Source organism: Macaca nemestrina, chromosome 2 (assembly GCF_043159975.1).
Source record: "Macaca nemestrina isolate mMacNem1 chromosome 2, mMacNem.hap1, whole genome shotgun sequence".
Lineage (NCBI taxonomy): Eukaryota > Metazoa > Chordata > Mammalia > Primates > Cercopithecidae > Macaca > Macaca nemestrina.
Genome location: NC_092126.1, coordinates 89,988,741 through 90,003,496, shown reverse-complemented (window position 1 = coordinate 90,003,496; position 14,756 = coordinate 89,988,741). Strand labels below are relative to the sequence as shown.

Sequence of the window (14,756 nt, the reverse complement as noted above, 5' to 3'; positions counted from 1 at the left end):
AACACAAAGGGTTTTTTAATGTAAATGATACATTATGGAAAGAATTATACTTGGGCAGCAGGTTCTACGCTGATTATAATCTATGGCAGATTACTCTTTAAAACAATCAAACTTTTGTATTGTTGAGTGCATTTTATGAGAAGAGAACTATGGGTTAGTTCACCAACTGAAGAGTTACACTGTTTTTGCTGAAACTGGGTTTTGCTGAAACTGCCTTTCTAATGTTCTTCTTCCTTAAGCCTAAACTTACGTGGTTAAATATTACAATGGAACATTATGTACAGTCTTTGAAAAGGATTTGATTTGGACATTTCTTTGTAAAAGCTTGACTTGTGCCCCCCCTTTTTTTTTGCTGAAAATGGGGGATGAAATCAAGGCTATATTGATTTTAATTATTTACTACAGACATATTTATCAACTATTTATAGAGAGCCAGTGCCAAGAATTCTGAGGGATATGAAAATGCCTATCAGTAGGCTACCATGGAACTTAGGTTAGTAGGTGAGAAAGTCTTGAATGTGAATAGCTAAACAAGTAATAAAAGTTGGCAGTGTTTAATGGGTGTTACAAGTGATGACTTAGGTTCAAAGGAATAAGCAGTTATTTCTAGCTGGAGGAATCAGAAAGCTTCATGGATGCAGGACTTGAAAGGCATCTTATGGGCGTATTAGTAGAAGATATACTAATTGGAGCAGACAACACTGGGAAAGTCCTGATGATTTAAAGCTTCTCTGATGTATCTTACATAACTGATGTTTGGCAAATGATGTTTAACAAATGATTGGATTGTTAATGTTACCAGTTTTTGGTATTAAAAAGAATATTATTGTGATAGATGATTCAGGAGAGTATTGTAGTTCTCAAAACGTGATCCTTGGCAGCATCAGCATCTCCTGATAACTTGTTGGAAATGCAGATTCTTGGCTGCATCCCATATTTAGCCGTTGAGTCAGAAAGTGGTGTGGGTTCCAAAACCCTGTGCTTTAACAGGTCTTATTTTGATAGAGGCATTTCTACTTAATGACTATCTTTTTAAAAATGCGGTAACTGATGCTCACTTTGGCAGCACATATGTTAAAATTGGAATGATACAAAGATTAGCATGGCCCCTGCACAAGGATGACACACAATTTTACAAAGGTTTCATATTTTTCATTACACACTGCATGCCTATATCAGAATGTCTTGTGTACTTCATAAATATATACACCTACTGTGTACTTCAAAAAATTAAAAACAAAATTAAAAGAAATGTATGTATCAACTTCATTGGCTAGTAATGATTAATAGCCCATTCCATAATTTGATTAAAAGTCATTCCTGGCCGGGCGCGGTGGCTCAAGCCTGTAATCCCAGCACTTTGGGAGGCCGAGGCGGGCGGATCACAAGGTCAGGAGATTGAGACCACAGTGAAACCCCGTCTCTACTAAAAATACAAAAAATTAGCCGGGCGCGGTGGCGGGCGCCTGTAGTCCCAGCTACTCAGGAGGCTGAGGCGGGAGAATGGCGTGAACCCAGGAGGCGGAGCTTGCAGTGAGCCGAGATCGCGCCACTGCACTCCAGCCTGGGCAACAGCGTGAGACTCCGTCTCAAAAAAAAAAAAAAAAAAAAAAAGTCATTCCTTAGTTTACTATTTGAAGTATAAAATCTTCGTTAGTTTGGAGGGTAATTTTTTTACTTGGAAATTTGAAAACCTGGAAATTGAATAAATTAGTGAGCTTTTTTTTTTTTTTTTTTGAGGCGGAGTCTCGCTCTGTCGCCCAGGCTGGAGTGCAGTGGCGCGATCTCGGCTCACTGCAAGCTCCGCCTCCCAGGTTCCCGCCATTCTCCTGCCTCAGCCTCCCGAGTAGCTGGGACTACAGGCGCCGCCACCACACCGGGCTAATTTTTTTGTATTTTTAGTGGAGACGGGGTTTCATTGTGTTAGCCAGGATGGTCTCGATCTCCTGACCTCGTGATCCGCCCGTCTCGGCCTCCCAAAGTGCTGGGATTACAGGCTTGAGCCACCGCGCCCGGCCCCAATTTGTGAGCTATTTTAATTGTCTTGTTAGTGAATCATAAAGAAAATTGCCAGCACTTCTCCATGGCACATCAAGTATACTGGCTGTTGCCTTCTAGAATTAAAAAGTGATTATTGTAGTCATTGGTGTGTATATATATATATATATATATTTTCATATATATGAAACATGTCCTGATGTATTTTTTTATTGTGAAATAAGACACTTGTCAGTTTTATACTAAATTTTTAAAATATCCTATTAATTCATTATTTCTAATGAAATGCTAATAATTGAGGAACTGCCAGACTGTCTTCCAAAGGACTGCATCATTTTGCATTTCCACCAGCAGTGAATGAGGGTTTCAGTTTCTCATCTTTCTCATATCCTTGTCAACCCTTACAACCGTTCTTTTGGTGACTGCCATCCTAATGGGTGTGAAGTAGTACCTCATTGTAATTTTGTTTTGCACTTCTCTGATAGCTGGTGATGTTGAGGATATTTTCATATTCTTATTGGCCATTTGTATTTTACTCTTTGGGTTATCTGTTCAGATTTCAAAATTGACTTTATATTGAATTGTAGTATTCATGTATTCTGGATGCAAATGATATGATTCATATCTGTGATATGATTTACGAAACTTTTGTCCTGTTTTGTGGGTTATCTTCACTTTCTTGATGGTGTCTTTTGAAATGAAAACATTTTACATTTTTATGATCTCAGTTTATTGTTTTTTTTTTTTGTTTCTTGTACTTCTGGTGGTATATCTATGAAACTGTTGCCTAATCCAAGGTCGTAAAGATTGACCTGTATGTTTTCTTTGAAGTGTTTCAGAGTTTTAACTTTTAGTTCTATAACCCAGTTTGTGGTAATTTTTTAGATGGTGTGAAGTGGGTTCTAAATTCATTTCTTTTGCATTTAGCAGTCGTAACACCATTTGTCAGTCTCAGTTACAGTGACAGATTTTTATGAGTTTTTATCTAGACTTTCTAGATTTGAGTTTTACTACTCTCATTGCATTGTCAATTAAGAGAATAAATTTATTAAGTATTGAAGAAAAAGGTGCTGTGAGTAAAGCACTGTGTTCCCTTTTAGGAGTCTTTAAGGAGAAACTGGAATAGGTTTTTGAAATTGATAGGTCACAGATTTTAAAAATGAGAATGAGAGAATGGAAGAAAGGCCTTCTAGTAGCTAAAGATTTTCATTTCAAGCTGAGGAATTTGTTTATTTAGCCCTATAGCATGTAAGAAATAGTTATAGTCAGACATATTTAAATTATAGAGAAGAATGATTTTTCAAATAACTACTAATAGAACTGTCTAATAACTTGGTAAAGTAGTGCCAATGATTGGAGGAGCTCAAGTGAAGTTGAATGATGGGTCATTAAAAGTACAGAAATGATTTCTGCATTGAAAACAAAGGTTGTTTACAGAGTTCTGGGATTTCTAGTTAGTCTTGTGACTATGCTAGGATTTCCAGTTTCTTTCACATTTGTGAAGGTTTTCTGCTTGGGATCCATCCTTCCACAGAATTCTGTCAAGTTATTGGAAGGAAAGTGAGGGAAAACAGGAGGTTATTGTCTTGAAGGATTAAATGATAGAAATACTCCAGTTTTTGATTAGCTAACGTTATTATGCCTTACGCTGAAAATTGGTCTCATCACTTGATCTAGTTCTTTTCAGTTTCTTTAGTTCTTTGTTTCTAAGTAACACAGTGAAGAGTGAGAATGAGAGACTGTAGCAACAATGACTGTTGAAATAAGAACTAAACATTAAAGTATCTGTCTAACACCAAATTTGTGCATTGTTGTGGTTTGTAGATTGTGAATTGAAGAAAGCTGCGTGAATTGTAGGAAAATGTAAATCGTGATAGTGTAAATGGAATTTGTCATTCTTTCATGAAAATAAAGTTAACTTTACTGATTCAGGGAATTATGTTCTTATTTTGTAAACGATCCACTTGAAGAGTAGATGGTTCAGAATGTACTCAGGAGAAAACGTGCTAGTGCATATTTGTCCTTTTGTGATGGGTATGTTTGAATCATATGTTTTAAGGTTTGGAAAAATCTGATTATATAATCTGATTGAGGCAAATGAATGATATCAGTCACCTGGTTTTCAGGGAGAATAATTTGAGAATCTTTTAGCTATAAGGCTCTCAAACTTCAAAGTAAAATATTAAAGCAGAATGGGAAGCGTGAGAAAATTAGATATATTTTTTCTTTGAAGTGAGAATTTTGGAATAATCTTTTAAGTAGGAAAACCTTTTTGAGCTTAGCTTCTTCCATGTTTAAAATATTTATCTTGTTTGCCCAATTGTAGGGGTTTTCTCTGTTACAGATTTGAGCATAGTCTGAATCTCCTTGGTTGGAAATAATTGGCTCGAAACAAAAGCTTCTTAACAGTGATGTTGGTGTAGCTATGTATGCCCAATGAGTGATGTAAATCAATTAATATGAAGATGTTATATAACTTTTTAAGACTTGAATTTTAAACTTTTGTTAATGTATATACTTTATTATTAAGAAGGTAAATACTGTTTTAGTATGATACAAGTTCTCCCTTGAAGTTACTGTACATTTTTAAAAAAACTATTACAATATACTAATCAAGATTTTCTTTTTGTCTGTTTTTGAATGGACCTCTTAAAGATTGCTGCTGTTCACAGGTTTCTCTGCAGGATTCTTACAGGAGTTAGTAAAAGACTTCTATTTCCCCTCCTCTCAATTAAAAGACACAAGACACATATGTGTGACACAAGACAAAATGTGGGTACAATATTGTTAGTGATGTTTGGTTTTCTGTGGCTGACTTTTTTCATAATGTTTAACAGTTCTATTACTTGAATTTACAGAGGGATTAATTGTGCTAAAAAGTACCTCCATATTCAACTGTAATAAGCCACATTATTAAAACACTTTTGGAGTTGGAAGATAAATAGACAGTTGATGCTAATTGTTTGGTATTTGTGGATGAGCCTGAAACGACTAATATTAATCACGAGTCCTTTCTGCACTTATGTGTGCTTTGATTTGCAGCTATATCCACTGTTGTTTAAAGAACCTGTTGCTCTTTGCAACTGCCTTATTTAGCCCTATCTGCTAGAAGCCATTGATCCAAGAACTCTGCTTTTCCTCACACTCGACTTTAATAGCATTATGAAAGCTAGCCCAGTAAAATTGAATTTCCAGCAGTGTGGCTTCAGTGTTGGTGGACTTGCAGTATTTTACGTCAGATATCTTCTAGTGCGCAGGAGGCCAACTTAGTATAGAGTAAAATTTGACATCTGTGTTAGAGGCAGGTCTCATGATAATTTTAAGGGATTTGGGTTATTTGCAGTTTTCGGGGTACATGCTGAACTTCTTGATGCTCTTCTCTTAGTTCTATTACATCTCCTCTTCTACAACCCCAGTCAGGTGTGACATTCTTAACTGAATTCCTAGATTCTTTGACACAGCCTTACAGTGTTTTTATCTGTCTTAATTGTATTAGAGGAGGAGGGAATATTTTAATTGTTAACCTACTCTATAGTACCTAACGGAATGTATTCCATTTAGTAAACACAGTCTTAAGTAATAAGTAAATTTAACAGTAATGTTCAGAAGCAGCATTCTGGTGAATTAATCAACATTGTACAAGTATACCTTAAGTATACTTTGAATTAATAGAATAAAACGTTACTTATTAATACTTTAGATTTCAACACTTCATGGTTTCACCTTCACATCAGTTAATTGGAATGCTGGGATCATCCTAAATGTATTTATTTGTAGGATTGGGATGAGGGTTATTCTTGCATTGTGATTCTTTCAATCCCATTCTCTCTAGGACTTCTAGTAATTCTAGGTTTCCAGTAATTAATGGCTCTTTTTATTGGAAGTTTCATGGATTTTGTTTTTAACATCTTTAGGTAAGAACATTGTAAACCACTTGTAGTATCTAAAAGGTGTGTCAGACCTGAAGGTAGCCTTAATGGAAGCAGGCTTGCCTTCCCTAAACCTCACAAGGAACAGCCTCGATGGGATTGTGAGTTTCATTTCCCATGTGCCAAAAAGAGGTGGAGCTCAGAGCCATTGATGAAAGGTGCTACATAATCCTTTTAGACTAAAAAATTTATGCTAATTACCAGATAAGACCTTTTCCCTCAGGGAGTTTAGTATTTAACGAGAAAGTTAATGCAGGTAATTTGTAATCTGCATGAATTTAGTCTGGCTAAAAAAAATTGCACATTGTTTGGAAGGGAGGCTAATGTTTGAAAGAAAGACGTGTATGAAGTCAAATTGGGACTCATCTCTAGAGGAGATAGCCTGTGAGTAGGCTATGGAAGGGAAAAAAAACATTGACATCCAGCAAAATTTCTCTATGAAGGACTTTATTTTTAAACTTTTATTATGGCAAATTTGAAAATAATAGAAGAATAATAAAATGAATTATTGTATCCTTTTGCTTAGCTTCAACAGTTATCTGCATACATTGAATTTAGTTGTCATGTTTCTTGAGACTTTAATCTGGCATAGTTCCTCAGCCTTGTCTTTTATGACATTGATGGTTTTAAAGAACATTCCTCAGTTTATGTTTGTTTCCTGAGGACAAGATTTATATTATGTTTAACTGTGATTTTAAAGGAATGAAAATGATAGAATTCTATGACAAGCTGTAGGTTATAATGGAACTAATTCTGGACCAAGAATCAGTAGTCCTGAGTCCTGGCTCTTAGAAAGGAATTGTAATATTCAGTATTTAAAGAATGTAGACTTTGGAATAGTGACACTCAGCTATTAAATCTCAGCTCTTTCGGGTAGCTGTTGTGAATAATTGTATAAATTTAAGCAAATTGATTAACATTTTGGGGCCATTTATAAAATATGACCAATAAATTCCTGCCTTTTCAAGTTGTTGGGAGTAAATGAGATAACACGAAGTACAGAGATGCTACACTGTGTGATAGTGATTAAAATACTGTAAATTTGAGCTGGTCCAAAGGTAGTGAGTTACCTCAATTGATTTATGTAATCAGTAACAGATCAAACTTGTTCTACTCTCTTCCCCCACTTTTCACTATTGCACTTGACTAGTCTAAAAATAAGACATAGTACATTTGGAAAAGAGGAAAATCAGTGAGTTAAAGCTGCCAAAAGGAAGTTTCAGTGGAAAAGGTTGCACATGACCTTTGATTTTAAGGATGGATTGACTTTGGATAAAATATCTAGGTGTGGAGAATCCATGGGAAAATCTTAAGTGTAAGGGGATATAGTCAGATTAGTGTGGGAAATAATGTTAGAGTGAGGAAGTTAGAAGAATCTTGGGAGTTAGAGTTTGAAGGTCTGGGTTGTAGTCCAGCCTTTGCCATTAGCTGGTTGTATGATTTGGAGTAAGTTATTTAACCTGCTTAGACCTTGCTCTGTAACACTATAAAATGACTGGTAGGTTTTCAACATTCTCTAGGGAAGAGAAACATCCTGGTAAGACAGAGTAGTAAGGGAAAGCTTTTATCAGGAAGGAGGTCATCTGCATCTTGAAAGGTAGGTAGCCTCTAGATAGGAGAAGAGGAAAAGGGGAAGCCATTAGAAGAAGAATGCCGAGTTAAAGAAGGCACAACTGGAGGTAAATACCTATTGTATCACAGGGAGGAGTGCATGTTTGAAAGTAAAGAGAAGTTAAGGTTATCGATTCTGTGCTCCAGAAGTAGGCTCTATATAGTTACGTTTGCTGTTTAGAGTTGATGCAGTTGGAAAATGGCCCTCTTATTTAAATAAAGGTTGATGAGACACCTGCTAGAGTATAACTAGATTCACCGTATGCAGTATTTTTGGATGAGCGAGTCCCCAAGGGCTTTCTGTTAGTGAAAGGAGGATATCCCAACTCTCTTCTCCCTGAAATTTGAAGTAACTAATACCAAGGGCAACGGTTGCATTACAATAAAATGACCGTATCGAAAATGGGTGAGGTTAGTATAGACCACTAATTCAATACACAGGGCCAAAAACTCTTTGGAATGTTTCTTCATGTCATGTGGTTGATACTGGAGCTTCTGGAGACCACACCATACAAGTATGCCAGTTGATCATGGAAGAACATTAAATGGTCACAGTATGATCTAAAATAATCTGCAAAATTGGTAATTGGTGCTGGGATCACCAATGGTAATTGGGTAATTAGACTGGGATCCAGACCAGCAGTGTATCACAATGTAGTGAATGGTCATTGTTTATTCAGCAAATTTCAGCAATTTCTGTCATGGAGCAGTTAAGAAACAAAGACAATAACCATTCTATGTAGGTTTCTCTGCCTCAGAATTCAAAACCCCCTTTGCCCCAGCCTTCATGTCTATTTCCTTATCTAAACAAAATCAAAAGAAGCCCTAATTATATAGGAATCCAGCCATCGACTGGAAAAATAAAGGAGATGGGACCATATTTTATGACAAGTTGTTGAAAAGGTTCCAGGATCAAATTAGGTAGGGTGTAAATATTCTTCACCTGTGGAACTGCTGTGGTTTCTTTTCTTTTAAAACCTGATTATCAGCCAGGTGCAGTGGCTCACACCTGTAATCCCAGCGCTTTGGGAGGCCGAGGCGGGTGGATCATCTGAGATCAGAAGTTGGAGACCAGCCTGGCCAACGCAGTGAAACCCCATCCCTACTAAAAATACAAAAACTAGCCGGGTGTGGCAGCGGGTGCCTGTAATCCCAGCTACTCATGATGCTGAGGCGGGAGAAGTGCTTGAACCTGGGAGGCAGAGGTTACAGTGCGCTGAGATCATGCCACTGCACTCCAGCCTGAAACTCCGCCTCAAAACAAAACAAAACAAAAACAAAAATCAAAAACAAAAAAACCCCTGATTATCCAGGTGTTTCTTTGTTTTTATGAGCTTATACTTTCTGTAAGTCCCATTTTTCTTGAGTTATTATGTGGAGTTGCTGTCTGGTTTGCAGACAATATGCCTGAATGGTTATAATGCTAAATCGTAAGTATCTCTTGATTTTATAAAAGTTCAGTTTGAGAAATCGAAAAAATAAGACACTTGCTATACATAATACTGTATTCATTTTGTCTGTATTCCTCCACTAAAATGTAAACTTCAAGGTGATTTCTTGATTGTTGTTCTTAGCACCTGAAATGGAGCATGGCAAATAGTATACATTCAGTAACTAGTTACTAAATAAATGAAGAACTATGATATTTGACAGCTTTACATGCAACTAAGCCTAATAAAGAAGAGAATTCACAAATAGATTCTCTTTAAAGTCTTCCTAATTTTTTTTTTTTTTTTAAATTTCCTTTCTTCTTCCTTCCGTTATGGGCTTTGTTTTGATCAGTGAGAGGATGAGTGTGAGAAGCTGCATTTTAATTTTTCAGGAATCTAGTCATGCCTTTGGATAAAAATACCATGGTCACACTTTTAGCTGTGATGAGAAAAGGGCCTCATTAGGTCGTTTTGAGTCTTTAGGCTCAATGTTAAAGCTCCTCAGCGATGAGGGCTTGAAAGACGTATAATTAATGTTTGTTCACAGTGCCTGTCTTTAAATAGGCTCTTAAATGAGTGAATGAATGAATCTTCAAGAACACTTTAGAGACTTTGAAAAGATTGGATGATTTTGAAATAACAGACTCTGGGGTGTGGACCTTCTATATTGGTGTGGAATAGAACTAGTTTCTTAGAATGTAGGTAGTCATTGCTTGAGCTTTCCACGAATGTATCCTGAGTTTCTGGCTGAGAAGAGTGGATAAAATAAGTGAGGTGAAGAAAGAAAGTCACAATTCATACACTACCTATAAAACATTTATAAAAGGCCATTGGCCCTAGATTCCTGGTTTCTAATTTCTTACTATCTGCCATAGACTCCCGGTTTCTGATTTCTTACTACCTTGCATAGTATAAAAATAGCAAATTGAGGGGGTCAGAATATTCAGTGGTTATTGGTTGGCATTTTTTCCTTTTTTCCTTCCCATTGAACCCATTCTACTCTTTAATACTGCTTCTTTGCCCTTGGAAAGAAATAGCCAGTTTTACTTTATATTTCTCCCAAGCAATGGCATAGAAGTAGAGTTTATTAAAGCTCTAAGTAAGAGTGGTTGAATTCTTTCAGATTAGAAGAGTAGTCACTGTACTAGTGGAATTTGAAGTCAGACTGAATCGAAGTGTTGACATCTTCATTACTGCACTAGAAAAGATGCATATTAATAGAATTTATAGAGCACATTAGATTTGCCTGTATAGCAAACAATCTGGGAGACCTGAGAGCTTATGCTGCCTATAAGGAACTCTGCTGAATGAGAAACTGGTATTTTCTATGACTGTTTTAAAATTATTTTGATGTCATATCTAAAAGGGAAATTTTAGACTATGCAGATAATTCAGCAATCTGCATGACTTTCAATACCAAAATAAAGGTACTATTTTAAAATACTGTATAATCATGGAGCAGGCTTAATGGAAGCCTTATTAAATTTACCCATTATTTGCTGTTGCTGAAAATATCTTTCCCAGGAATTCAGTGTTGCTATTCTAGGCAATAGTTTCATTGCTTCGCAGCTACTATTTGGAAGACAGGGAACAGGAATAATAATACTAGACTGATGTTTGTTTAAATAATGTACATTTGATTAATCTAATACCCACTATAGATTATTGCTTGTGATGTTAAAAATGGGCATCATTTCTTCGAAGCCATAATCTTGACCCATTCCTGCAAATTCTTTTTTCTCCCCTCTCTTTTATATTCAGTATTTATTCTAGAATTGTTACCCCGTTTCAGAATGCCAATAGCAGTGTGTTTAGAAACAAGGTCATGTTGTTTTTATAAAACAAACTGTGTAATGTTCATAAGCACACAAAAGAAAGCATTCTGGACTTTCATACTGGGTGGATTAAACCTATATTTGAAAATACATAGACAGCTTCATTATAATGACATTTAAGGGACATCTGTATTATTTCAGATTTTATTCCCGCCAGTGTTGGGATGCCAGTAGAGCACATTTGTCTTTCCAGCATCTTCGGGTCAGACTCATAATGAAGAGTATCCCTGCTTATTCTAATTTTCTGAAGTAGTCTGTTCAGTTTTCCAGCATTCTACTTAGTTATTTATAGATCAGTGAAGGAAAAATAACCGTAAGCCTTTCTCAGTCAACTTCAGGCTATTGATGCCTCTTTTTCTTTTATGTAGTTCTCCTTTGCCTTCCCAGTTACTCTATTTGACCTGGAATAATCAACAGGATCAAAATAAAACCTTGCACCTGAAAAGAGCAAAACTTAGAATGTGTTTTAAAAGCAAAGGTTGTATTTTTAAAATTTTGCATTTGTTACAGAGTACCATTGTATTAAAATGAGCTTCAAGTGTTTTACTAAGATGTGGTCATTATGAAAATGTGTTTAGGTAATACGGTATTTCACAGTGAAGTGTGGTTGTTAAATAATTGTTCATAGTTCTCATTCTTTACCATTGGAACAAAAATTATACTTCCAGTATTCTGAACTTTACAAATGGTTTGCGTTAGGCTAACATTTATCTTAATTTTTCTTGAAATTTATTTTATGGAGGAGTGGAAAACCATCTATGCATCTATTTTATCTATTTATTGTCATTGATTACCTGTAGAGTAAGGTCTTCAAGGTCTTCATTTTAGCCACTATCCCTTATGTTCTCCAGTCATTGTTCTGGGCATTCAAGTTACACAGCTGGATAAGGCATCTTTCAAGAACATACCTTCTAGTGAAGGGAGACAGGCATATAAAATGAATATCCACAGTTGTTAGTAAAGCTTAGGTAGGATGTGAGTGATCTAAAATTTAGCCAGAGGATACAGCATATCCAAAGTCTGCTAATGTGTGAGAAGTTTGGGAAACTGAAAACATACACATGTCAAGTTGCACCCTAGAAATGGAAGGTCATGGTGCTTAGTGCTTAGTTAGAGGAAATGAGGGAGGAGAAGGAGCCGTATCTCTAGTTTGGCTGACAAGTTGGGTGAAAATGGAGCTGTACACTAAGATAGGAAACACGAGAAGAGGAACAAGTTTGGAGTGGGAGATGAATTAAATTTATACATAGAAAATTTGAAATGCATTGTATGCCATGGGTTGGGGGAAGAATGATGATGTCCAATTGGTTTCACATAACTAAAATATTATTTTAAACAAATTGTGAGACAGGAAGTTACTGTTTTTCAAAATTCCGTTGTCCTTAGTGTGATGAATTCCATCAGGTATGCCTCAGTTGAAAAATGGCTACTGCTGCAGGAGGCATCATATTTAAGCAGGAAGAAGTGCTGCATCTGTTCTTTATTTTCAGGAAAGCAAAAGCCTCCCCCAGCCTCCTTATCCCCTCCCTAGCGGACTTCTCCTGAGGTCTTACCAGCCGGAACTGTTCAGTGTGGCTGCCTCTGGCTGCAAGAAAGGTTAGGAAAGCAAGTATTTATCTGGACATGTTGCTGCTTTGAAGAAATTAGAATTATGTTAGCAAGGAGGCTGAAGGCATCTAAAGAGTTGTTATCTTAATGAATAGTTAACTAAGCAGTACCTCAACAAAGAAACCCTTTATTACCTCTTGCTTCACAACTAAAAAAACAAAAGCTTTATTTTTATATGTCAAATGACGTTCAATTATAAATTTTGGGATGCATTAAAAACAATTTGGGCTTTAGACCTCAAAGTTGCAGGGGAAGAGAGGAATAAGGAATGCGGATAGTGTGATTGAAGAGGGGTCAGTAGGCAGCATAGAGAGATTTGGGAAGAGTTGACTAAAGTGTGGTTGTGGCGGACCAAGGAGGCAGAGGAAAGAGGTGTGACTCTCAGGCTTTTGGTTGGGTAACGAATAGCAGTAAGCAGCACAATGTGACTACGGTAATGACTAGTGCTTTTGTGCCTTTCAGGACTTTTTGGTAAACTTCCAAAAGGAGGAAGATAATGTATTTTAAAATTTCAGTCTCTCTTATAAATACTGATTATATAAATTAGGTAAATTTGACCTGAATGATCAGATGAAGTTCCTGATTTTTATATGTATCAGTTTTTTTTAACAGTTGAATCCATATAGTATTGCAAGAAGTAGTTAGTTGTATGAGAAACACTATAGGTCAAAAGTATTTGGAAGCTGGGTCAGGTAGATGGTTAAAAAGTGTACTTAATTCATTGGTTGATGGCCTTACATCGTACTCTGGTGGGGGCCCAAGATCCTTACTGTATGGACTCCATGCTGCCCGTGGCACTGTAGCAGTAAGACAGTATGGATGTAGACCACCTCACTCCTCCATACAGTGATACTTTAATTAAAAATCATTATTATTATTATTATTTATTTTCAAAGTGACAAGGTCTTACTCTGTTGCCCAAGCTGGAGTGTAGAGGTGTCATCATGGCTCACTGCAACCTCAAACTCCTGGGCTCAAGGGGTCCTCCTGCCTCAGCCTCCCGGGTAGCTGGGACTACAAGTGCATGCTACCCTGCCCAGCTAATTAAAAACAGTTTTTTTTTAATAGAGATAGGGTCTTGCTGTGTTCCCCAGACTTGTCTTGAACTCCTAGGCTTAAGCGATCTTTCCATCTCAACCTCCCAAACCACTGGGATTACAGGTGTGAGCTACCGTGCCTGGCCAAACTTTTTTTTCTTTCTTTCTTTTTTTAACCTTTTCAGTTTTAAAAAAGGGACAGAGAACACTGTGTTTTTATCATGTACACCACAATCTTTTGAAATTCATAATGGGTGTGGTGGCTCACACTATAATCCCAGCACTTTAGGAGGCCAAGGCAGGAGGATCTCTTGAGCCCAGGAGTTCAAGACTAGCCTGGACAACATTGTGAGGACCCGTCTCTACAAAAAGTTGAAAGTTAGCTGGGCTTGCTGTCACACACTTACAGTTTCAGCTACTTGGGGGCTGAGGCAAGAGGATCTTTTGAACTTGGGGTTGAGGAGGTGGAGTTCAAGGCTGCAGTGAGCTATGATTATGCTGCTGTACTCCATCCTAGGCAACAAAGCACATATATATATATATATATATATATATGTGATATGGGTCTTGCTTTGTTGCCCAGGATGGGGTGTGTGTGTGTGTGTGTGTGTGTGTGTGTGTGTGTTGTGTATGGTGAAATCTAGTGAATTAATAAATGCATTACCTCATAGTTACCATTTTTGTGGTAAGAGCATACAACATCTACTCTACATTTTTCAAGAATTATGTCATTTTTAACTCTAGTCATCTTGCTGTATGATTGATCTCTTGAAGTTTATTCTTCCTAACAATAATTATGTATTCTTTGACCAATAATTCTCCAGCTTTTCCCCCCTTACTACCCCCACCTCTACTACTTTTTCTACTGTCTACTTTTATATGATCAACTTTTTTATATTGCACTGAGTAAGATCATGTGATAGTTGTCTTTCTGTGCCTGGCTTGTTCACTTAACCTGATGTCATCCATGTTGTCATATATGGCAGGATTTTATTTTTAATGGCTGAATAGTATTCCATTTGTGTATATGTACTCCATTTTCTTTATTCATCTTTTTTTGAGACCGGGTCTTACTCTGTCACCCAGGCTGGAGTACAGTGCCATGGTCTCGGGTCACTGCAGCCTCTGCCTACCAGGCTTAAGAGATCCTCCCACCATAGCCTCCTGAGTAGCTGGGACTACAGGCACGTGCCACCATGCCTGACTGATTTCTGTAGAGACGGGGTTTCACCATGTTGCCCAGGCTGGTCTCAAACTCCTAGACTCAAGCCATCCGCCTGCCTCGGCCTCTCAAAGTGCTGGGATGCT

At 37.0% G+C, this 14,756-nt stretch overlaps 1 protein-coding gene and 1 non-coding gene across 10 annotated transcripts in view; both read left to right on the top strand.

Annotated features, from left to right (window-relative positions):
- LOC105489990 (TBL1X/Y related 1) overlaps window positions 1–14,756 on the top strand; it is a 185,037-nt gene that overhangs the window by 73,359 nt on the left and 96,922 nt on the right. The window lies entirely within an intron of this gene.
- On the top strand, window positions 1,051–1,153 carry LOC112428070 (U6 spliceosomal RNA). The gene has a single exon (XR_003019936.2). It is a non-coding gene; the product is annotated as a U6 spliceosomal RNA (small nuclear RNA).